The following is a 10,280-nucleotide window of genomic DNA, read 5'->3' as shown; positions in this document are numbered from 1 at the left end:
CAGTGCCCAGCTGAGGACATACACCTGGCCAAGCTAGCTTCCTCTGAGAGATGTCTATTTTTGTTTATATTTCCCTAATCTTTTCTTTATAATTCTCATTATTAAAAAAAAAGATAACATGACTGAGGACTTCAGCTAATCAAAGACTCATCATCAAAAGCAGACATGAATCGAGGGAGGACAAGGTCTTAATCTGCAGTCTGACTCCACCCTTCCACATTCAGTTTTCGCCTAAATTGGCAGAAACTCTCCATTACATCAGAAAACGGCACTGGGTTGTTTCTGGCCTCTCCTGGAACTATGCTTCTCTGTCCTTGGGGGTGGTCAGGGGAAGTTTGGAATGATGCACTGAGTCATTCTTCTACTTGAGTCTTCTGAGTCCACTCAGACCTACAGGTTTGGGTGCTCCTAAAATGCAATTGTAGATACTATTTTGAATGGTGCTAATACTCCCCATCTACATAATATCCTAGTGGTTACAGCAGCTACCAAGTAACTGGGAGCCTCGGGCTCACCTCCCTTCTCAGGGTGGTGTGGCTTGATGGCTTCATGGTGTCTTCCACATCTTCCATGTCTCACAAGAGTGCTTGATTAGCTGAGCTGGAGCTACTGAAATTGTGCTGTAAATAGGGCCAGGGAAGACAGAGAATACTTTTGTGTTCCTTCAAGTTCAGGTACCTCAGGAGAGGGCTCAAACGGACCTCAAGTGGGCAGGATTCTTTCATCCACAGCTTGATCTAAACTCACTCCAAAAATTAAGTGAACTCACTAGGTTTAAGTGGGAGTGGAATTGCATGAGAAGCAAATCCTTTATTTCAAAACTCTGGACCCTATCACATAGGAGTGCATTTAAATAAGTAAGAGCATTAGAATAACTGCACTGGGTCAGACCAAAAACCTATTTAGCTCTAAACACAGTCTCCAAATGTGCATATTGAGCACATTAAATACTTGGTGAGCAGAGACAGTTTCCTGCAGCCCATGGAGGTGAACAAAAGGGAGCACAAGAAATAAGCACTGGTGTTCAACTGAAATGCTAGCCTACAGCCCTGTCCTGGTTTGAGGTAAAACAGAACCGATTTTCTGATTTGTAATTTTGCTTTTTAGCTGGGCCTCTTCTAACTGACTAAAGTCTGAAATTAACAGCAGTTCAGAAACTGTTCACTCCTAGAGTGATAAGACCTGATTGATTATACCAAGGAACAGTATGCACAGATGCCTCACCTCAGAGGTGAGGACCAATGGCAAAGAGCCATCGGTGGCAATTCCCCAGGAATTCATGACATAACATATGTTAAGAAAATAAAGGCTTCTTTTCACATTTAAAAAAAAAAAAAAAACAAATGAAACAAAACAAACGACACATGGTGTCTTCTGTTGGAGCTATATCTTCAAGAGTCACAAGATCTCATCAGCTAATGTGCTTCCTGGAGAAAAAAAAAGATGTGCCCTCTCCTTCTGGAGTGCCCAGAACTGTTTTTTTTACACAGCATTTTTGAGAAAATTCACTGAGATCATCTGTCTCAGTTCTTACGTCTCTGTTGATGGGGGTGTTTTTATGTCTAAAAGATGTCAATAGACATCTTCCACTGTAAGGAAAATTGTGCTCTCAGTCTCTCTTCTGCTGCCAGCAAAAGTCAAGCCAGGTTAAAAAGCAAAACAGTGTCTACTAGCAGGCATTGTAGTGACGTTTCCCAGAGTACTTTCCTGAGTAAATTCTGGCTTGGGAGTTAATTGAGCTAGAGGTGGTGCATTTGAGCTAGAGGAGGTGCATTTACAATAAAAGCTAAGTACAGATTTTGCTTCCATGAGTTTGCCCGAACCACCTTTGATTTATGTGAACTTTTCGTATCCGCAATGTTATGTGGCAAGGAGATCCACAGGTTAACTATGTAGGCATGTAAAAGTACTTCCTTTTGTTTGTTTTTATTCTGTCACCTGCTAGTTTCATTTGATGTTGCTCCTATTGGAAAAGACAGTGAAAAATCATTCCCTATGTTCTATCTCCATGACACGCAGGTTTTTATAAACCTTTGTATTTTTTCTTCTAGATCAATTGTTTTCCCGAATGGGTTTTAATTTTTCTCATATTGAACTTGTTTGATACTTTGCATCCTCTTTGTTGCCATTTCCTTGTTTTATTCTATCATTTCGGAGATGGATGAAGAGAACTGCACATGGTATTCAAGATATGGGGACGTCTTAAATTTATTTCATTGTGGCATAGCACTGTTTTCCATTTTTCTTCTCTTCTTTCATAAAAATTCCTAACTTTCTGTCTGCTGTAACAGCTGCTCAACACTGAGGTGATATTTTCATAGAAGTGGCTTCCTACATGGCATGATTTGAGACCATAACGGTAATAGTCTGTTCTGTGTCCACCACCGTATATGTTAAACTGAAATTGCTTCTTCCCATACATAACACCTAACGGTAATCGCTACTGGATTTTGTCTGCCATTTTATTACCTGAACACTCAGTGAGTACCATTCACTTCACACTTATTGTATCCTTTTGCAGCTTTTCATAATGACCCTCATTTTTCATTTACTTCAATGACTAACTTAGTACACCTGCAAACGTTGTCTGTAGTACCTGCTTTATTCCCAAAGACTTTTCTTAGATTTAGCTCATGTTGTAAGAATGTGAAAGAAAAGGGTGTACTGAGAGCGGAAATCTTCAAGAAACTCCTGCTAACAGAGGAAAATGTTCCCCTTCCTTCCCTTTCCAGGCTGGGCTCTGGCTTCGTTTAGAACCAGAAGACCTCTCAGAAGCTCGGAGAGGGATGCTTAGGTACCAGTGGTAACCTTTCACATTTCTTCCCTAGGTAATTGGATCTCTTCTGCAGTCAGAGAGACTTAATACATCAGTCTTCATATATCATCTCCATCAGCTAAATTGCCAGGAAAGCTTATGATCTAACTTCAAAAAAATTCCTTGAGAAAACAAATCATTTATTTTCCCAAATGCCTGGGCTTGAGAATGCAGAATGCAATTTTCGGGGTAGATAAGCAAAAAGCTAAAGGCAAAGGTAATCTATTAAAATTTGCTCTCAGTAAATTAAATGGGACTTTGGTTGTTTTCTTTAATGAATTACAAAATGCAGCGGTTGACCTTAGGAACGACACCCTCTCCCAAGCAGGCACAAGGGTGCTGGAGTGCTCTCTTTCTCATCCAGCATCCAGATTCCCTGACTCCATACCTACCCTCTGCACCAGCCTTCTCAGTCCTTCCCCCTTCTGGCATGGAATTAATGCTGACCTTGTACAGAGAAGCTAATTCCTCACACCTCTTCCTCCCTTATCTGTAAAGCCCTGCGGCCTCTAACCCTAAAAAGTGTGAGAAAGATTTCCAATACTAGAAGTCCTCTTTCTTCTGGGGGCAGGAGCCAAGGAGGAATTTCCTACCTCTTCCTCTGAAGCAGGCATGGGTTCTCGTCATGGGCTTCAGCCTTTACTGATCCTGTCCATGTTCTCAGGCACAGATTCCCAGACTCATGAGTTTTCTCTGCCTTCCTTCTGCCAAGCTGTGCTGCATTCAGTGCTTGATCCAGTATCTAATTTCACTAGCCACAGCTTCTCTTGGCAAAACTGTAAAGGATCTTAATTTGCTGATGTCATTTGTCTATTTAATTATTGTATTTTTATTTTTTCCTGTAACTGATGTTTCTGCCAGAATTGCTATAGCTATTAACAGAATTGTGGTTAGCTCATTAAAATAAAAGATGTTGAAATACGTTACAGTATTCTGCTTTTGCCCTTAATTATGAAAGTATTTTATATCTTTTCAAACCCTTTATTATTACGTGAGAAGGAGTTTGATAGCCAGATACAGTAAGAATATGAAGGTTTTCCAAATTCAGATCAAAACCAATGCTGTTTTCATTTGAAACTTGAAATGACAAGTCTAATTTTGACAGGAAATACTTACCTACACAGACAGCTAAAGGAACAGTTACTGTGTAAAACTCTTACGTGATTAAAGCACCTCATGAAATTCCCTGTACGTATTTTGTGTCTTGTTTTCAGCTAGGATATATCTGTTATAGCACAAGGATCTGACAGTTATGAGTCAAGTCTTAGTATCGGTAAAAGGGCAAAAAAAGGAGTCCTTTCCCCTAAGTAGAATTTGAGATAGGGTATTTTGCAGATTTCTTTATTTAGTCCTTATGTCACCCATTTCTCTAAGAACAGGTCAAACATGAGTGACATTTATGTGGATTTTTTGCATTCTCCAAAATCATGAGGTGATGGGATAGGCCTATAAACTAAAGATTGCTGTTTAATTTTCTTTTTGTTAGCAGCTGGACAGTGTGACATTTCTGAAGTTTATATAGACCTTTCACAGTTCACAGTGTAACATCTGCAAAAGCTACAAGATTATGTGCAGTCTTACTTTTGTTTTCCTTTTGTGCATAGGATTATCTTGTACTGGAATTCCAGAACAGTGGGAAACAGAAGTAAGCAAAAGAAACACAAAACTAGCATGAGAAATATTGGAAAAAAAGATGGAAAGAAAGAAATCCTGCTAAACTAGCAAACAGAAAAGCTCAAAATTCAATGTTCTTGCAATGAATTTTCATACATGGCTCAATAAGGATTATGACACCACAGAACACTGATATCTCACTTTTCTCTGTAACTGATATAGTGGAAAAAGGAATTTGTCTAAACAACCACCCCTAAAGCACTGGAATTTTTCTCCTCTCAATCTGCTTTTTTTTACTAGCAAGAGAAACGTAAAGCAATGACACGGGCAAACATAATTACAATGTTTTAAGTATATTTATCGTGAGAGATTTAGTCTCAAGATACAATCTGTGCTACATATTTTGAAAAAGATAGAACAACGTGGATCCAGTCTTCCCATAAAAGCCAAAAGTCTGGAACGAGACAGATTGTACTTTACATAAAGATCTGGACTAAAGTTCTCATTTCCAGAAATGTTTAATGATTAAAGTATCCTAAAAAATAACAAAGGAGACATTACAAGCACAAAACCTGAGCCTTCAGGCTTTAATCCAAAAATCTTTGGACTTTAATCCTTTATTTAGGGATTCACAGTCATTTCCCCATGAGACCACAAGTATCTCAAAGGACCAAGGATCTAAAAAATTGCTGCTTGTTGGTTTTGTTTTTTTTTAATCTATCAAAAATATCTATTCTTTAATGAATCTGCTAATTCTAAAATGTTGATTTTTTTTTTTTTTTAGGAAAGTACATTTCAGAATTATGCTCAATTATTCTTATTCATAACCCTGATCCAGAAAAAAAAATCACGTTCTTCTCTAATTTTCATCAGTGGGAGGTAGTTGTTATAAAATAGCCCATGATTAAGTGCACCGCTGAATTGACACCATACTGAGAATGGGATTTACCTCATCTAAATTTAGCCGCCTGAGAGTTTGGCATCTGTGAGGTATTCCAAAAAGGTAACTTTAGCCATTCAAGCTAATCTTTCTAGGCTCCCTCTATAGTTTTCTACAGATTCAGAGCCAAAAGGCCTAATTGCTCTGCATTGACCCTTGGAAGCCTTAGTAAATGCTTCTCCTTTGTCCCACGTGCCTTACTATCCCTCCTGGTCTTTAATCTAGTCATAGAAAAAGCGGACAACCATCTCACCCTAAAACGGATGGAGGAGACAAAGCTACAGGTTATTGTGAGCTTGTAGCTCCAGTCGCTTTTATTCCTGCATTGCTAAATGCAATTTCTGGAGAAAATCCAGAGGAAACTGATTAACAGAAAGTTTGTGTCAGAGGTATTGATAGTCTTGAAGTAGCTTATGTCTGTGTCTCAGAAAGAAATCCAAATTGAATACCTGGAATATACTGAAGAATATGGTTTGTAATCACTTGTACTGTGGCCCTGTCTTCGCTGAAATAAATAAACAAATGGACACGTATCGGGTTTAAGCTGAAGGTTGACTTTGGACTGAAATAGTTGACTGAGAATGATGACTGGAATGAACAATAATACCAGCGAGGTGCCTCATTCTGGAAGTGCTTATTCCCATGCACTGATATTGATACATTGAATGCATTAAAGTGGTATGAAAACAGTCAACAAAATGGGGAGAAATATCTGTCCTTAATTTTTAAATGAAGGCCACTGCACACAATTTATATTATTATATTCTTTTTTAAGAAACTCATTATGACAGTATTGGCTCGGTTTTTTTAACATTTTTACAGGAACTGTGATTTATGACACGCTGTAGCTATATAAATTCTATAGGCTCTTACTCTTTGATGCTAAAACTACTATGATGTCAATCCATGTGCAATTTCATTTCTAAAGAATGCACTGGAAAACTGACAGCTATGATAACAACGGGCTGTGAGAGAAATAGCTCAAATGAGAATTTTTCCTTGGCATACACTCTAATGATTTTATATTATATGGAGCCTATGCTGATAAAATGTAAAAGCAGATCTTTGCTATTAGTTCAGTCTTATTAATTGAGTATAAACCATACTGGGTAAAAATCAGTGAGACTCTGTGTACTCTCCCTTGGCTTTTATGCCTGGTGCTGTGATGGGGCTATTGATAGTTGTTTTGTTCAGCTGATTTCCAGTACCTTCAGGGCACATAAGATACTTTGGGGGTGAATGAGAGGCTTAACAATGAGGCTTGCCGCTAATTTCGGTGAGCTTGCAAAGGCCCAAACCAGGCACAAATGGACAGAGTAGATCATACGACTATCAGCTATTTATTGAAAATAAGAGGCCTTTTTCTGTAAAGGCAGCCCTAGACTCCCTCCCTCGCCTTTTTCCCCATGTTCAGAAACCATATGATTGCAGCAGTGACCTTCCCACAGACGTCATCCTCAACAGGACTTTCTCTAACTACATTTCTATGCTCAGGAGAAATGACAATCTCTAACTGGCCTTTATGAAATTATTCTGCCCATAAATAAGGACCTGAATACTCTTTTTATTGATCAGCAATGTCCGAAACATGCAGACTTTTCATCAAGTACAAGATTCATCAAGTAAAACACCTGAGAAAAAATAGAGATGCCTGCGGTGAGAGAGGCTGAAAGCCGAAGTATGCTCTGTTGCAGGTTCTCCATCCTGCAAAATGTACCGGATCGACTGCACAACCACAGAGCACAAAGCTTAATTTTGAAATTGTGTAATGACACTGAACCTGAAATTTAAGAAACTATTTAAGACTAGCTAAACTGATTTTACCACTTTAGTTAAGATCTGTAACTAGGGCCTAAAACCAGAGATCCTCTACCAACTATTTCAGTTTCACTATTGTGTGCTGGGAAGGAAAGAGGAATAAGAAGGTTTTGATTAAACCAATTTAATTTTCTTTGATCATCTGATACAGAGTTAATAAGAAATAATTCTTTGTTCCTTTAACTTCTGTGATTTGACTGCCTCCTTTCTAAATTGGGTGATCTGGCCAAATGATGGCTTAACCACCATTAGTATTTTTAACCCACTGAACCTCTGATTCAATACCAGTTTCAACCTTGATTTTTAAAATTATCTTAATTCCTACATAAGCTATTGACATTTTTAGTGCTTTAAGTTTTAGCAGTATTGTCATTTTTGTAATGTTTACTTACTACAAAGCAATGGAATTTGCTTTTGCAAACTGGCTTATTCTTTGGATAGCAGAACAGAATGGGCTTGAAAAATAAAAAAATAGATAAATAAGCTGAGGTACATTAGTTTGGCCTGCTCTACAAACTAAAACCTTTCTCCAATAGTATGCCACACTTTTAGTAATTCACAGCAGTAATCCATTAATCTTATTTCTTTTTAGAATTATATGTTAGAAGTCAAAACAAATCTTTTATTGAAGCAAAACAGGAGCATTTCATAAAGGAGAAATTTTCCTGGAGTTATCTCAAAAAAGATCCATTCTAGAATTAATAGATGAGACTAACCAGTTGCAATTCTGTGCGTTTTCCTAGAAAGAGCTGAGTCAGTGGAACTGAACCCAGTGTTTCCAACTCTTTCTGGCAAGTGAAAGAATAAAGAAGCAAAAAATGAAGTCAGGATCATACTTTGGGAATACCATCATGTTTTTCTAATGAATCCCATTCAAGAAAATCTTAATTGAATATTTTAGAGTTAAGATAATAATGCTACTAAGCAGGAACGCAATTTGCTGAAGTCAACAAAGCATGACTGTGCTAACGTTCAAAAGAAAAATTCAAAGACATTGGATTTGCCCATTAGTCTTATCTTCCTCCCTCTGGATTTAGTTTTTAACCTCAGAATCATATTAATGTATTATTAAATTGCTAACAACTTTTGTTTAAAAAGCTTGGCTTTCTGTAGCCCAGTGAATAATCTGGATGAACAGTCTGCCTCCCTAGGGGAATTCTCCTTTGCAGAAGCTGGTGTGACCTCCACTCAAACAGTTTGCACACATAATTGCATTTGTGATGGGCTCTGCTTGTACATGTAATTTGAAAATTATCAGAGGGTTGTAGTGAATTTTGTCTGGAAATTTGACCCATTACATTTGCTTCTTTAGTTTTACATCGTATTAATAAGTACATAATGCATTTCTGTGCCATGGGATACTCAAATTAATCAAATAACTTAATTAAATTATGCCTTTGACATTCTTACAGATAGCAGATGCCTGTATTATTTGGCCTTCTTTGCAAATGTACACGTATGTACTGTGTGCAATGCCCCATATCTACGTATAGTTATGCCAACATGAGGACAGTGGCTATCCTGTTCTAGGCCTGTGTAACCACACAGCTTGGAAAGTTTGAATAAATTGCTGAATGAACCTCCACAGGGATAAATTTATGAGGTTTACAGAGGGCAGATGCCCCCCTTCTAAATATTGCTAACTGCCACATCCCCATTCAGACCTTCAGCAGGTTCCAGGTAGCAATGCAAACACATTAGTCCTCAGCCAAATGCATCCAACTGTGGAAAATTTTGGCATCTACCAATGTGCTAAATCCAAGCCAGCCATCCTTTATAACTCCTCCCCTGTGATTTGACAGATCTTGCAGGAAAAGTGCAGAAGAGTTGACAGAGATGCAAAGAGCCCTGTAGCTTCGCTCACCCGCTCTGATGTTCGTACAGCCCATCACAGGTTGGAGTAAAAGTCTATACACTGTAAGACCTTCCCAGGGTTGAGAAAAAGGATAATAAACTTGAACAAGGAATTACAAACAAACCAGGAGAGGATCTCATTGCCTTGGGACCCTCATTCTCTGGAAGAGTTTCACATTGTCCTAGAGGACTCCCTTTTATTGTGCTGTTTGCAACTGGGAAGCCTTTCTTCTGGCTGGGAGCTTGTTTAACTTGGAAGGCCAATGCCATTTTGTTGTGTAGTAAGTCTGTAAATTAGGCATATAGTCTTCAGCGAATATTTGCCAAAGTAAATCAAAGGACCAGGCATTTCCATATGCTTTTTGGCATTCTATAGTTCTTTCTCTAATCTTTCTGACTGCAGCCAGTTGCTCCCTACTGCTACTCAGCACCGACTGTCAAAGGGCAGGGAAGTACAAAGCTGATACATGGCAAATGAATTCTTTTTTTAAAAAAAGCTCATATTGGAGATAATTGAAATGCAGAACAATGTCATCAAAGTCAGTTCCGAACACGGAAAAATGGAAGAATGCTTTCTGGAAGAGCAAAGGTATCTTTTGTGTTCTTAGAGAAAACTGCTGAATTAACTAAATAGGTTTAAACAGGAACTGCTTCTAGACTGTAGCTTGAATGCCAATTTTCAAATGAGGATATATTTTTAGATGCAGTTCACAAATCGCTAAAAATGAGATTTTCAAGTGGAAATGCAGAACTGTTGCTGCAACAGTGTGCTGTCAGTAATTGTCAGTGAAACCGAATAGGTACTGGCACAAGTGGAGCAATGCCACCTATTTAAATCTCCTCCAAAACCAGCATTGTGGCAACTGAAGTAATGTATGTGCACATGTATTTCATCCCATGCCGCAAAAATTCATTTATTATTTGTGTTATTATTGCTTATAAAAATCTCTGTCCTAAACCGGGACTCTGCAGTCATCTGCTGATACACACTGTAAATGGGATACAGACAGAAAGAAGGCTACAGAGAGATAATAAAATTATAAGGGTCTGTGTGCTTGGTTTCTGCCCATCAATAGCCTAAGTGTGATAAGTATTCTTGGGGCGTCACAGAAAGGGAGAGCTTTAAGGAAGGATTTGAAGGGGCATCATGAAGTAGAAGCGAAGCTCCTTTCGGGGTGAAATGGAGAGCAGAGAGCCAACACCAGAAGCAGGCGAAGCGTGATGGTGTTTGCTCAAGCA

Source organism: Larus michahellis, chromosome 3, assembly GCF_964199755.1.
Source record: "Larus michahellis chromosome 3, bLarMic1.1, whole genome shotgun sequence".
NCBI lineage: Eukaryota > Metazoa > Chordata > Aves > Charadriiformes > Laridae > Larus > Larus michahellis.
Note: the sequence above shows the minus strand (reverse complement) of the source record.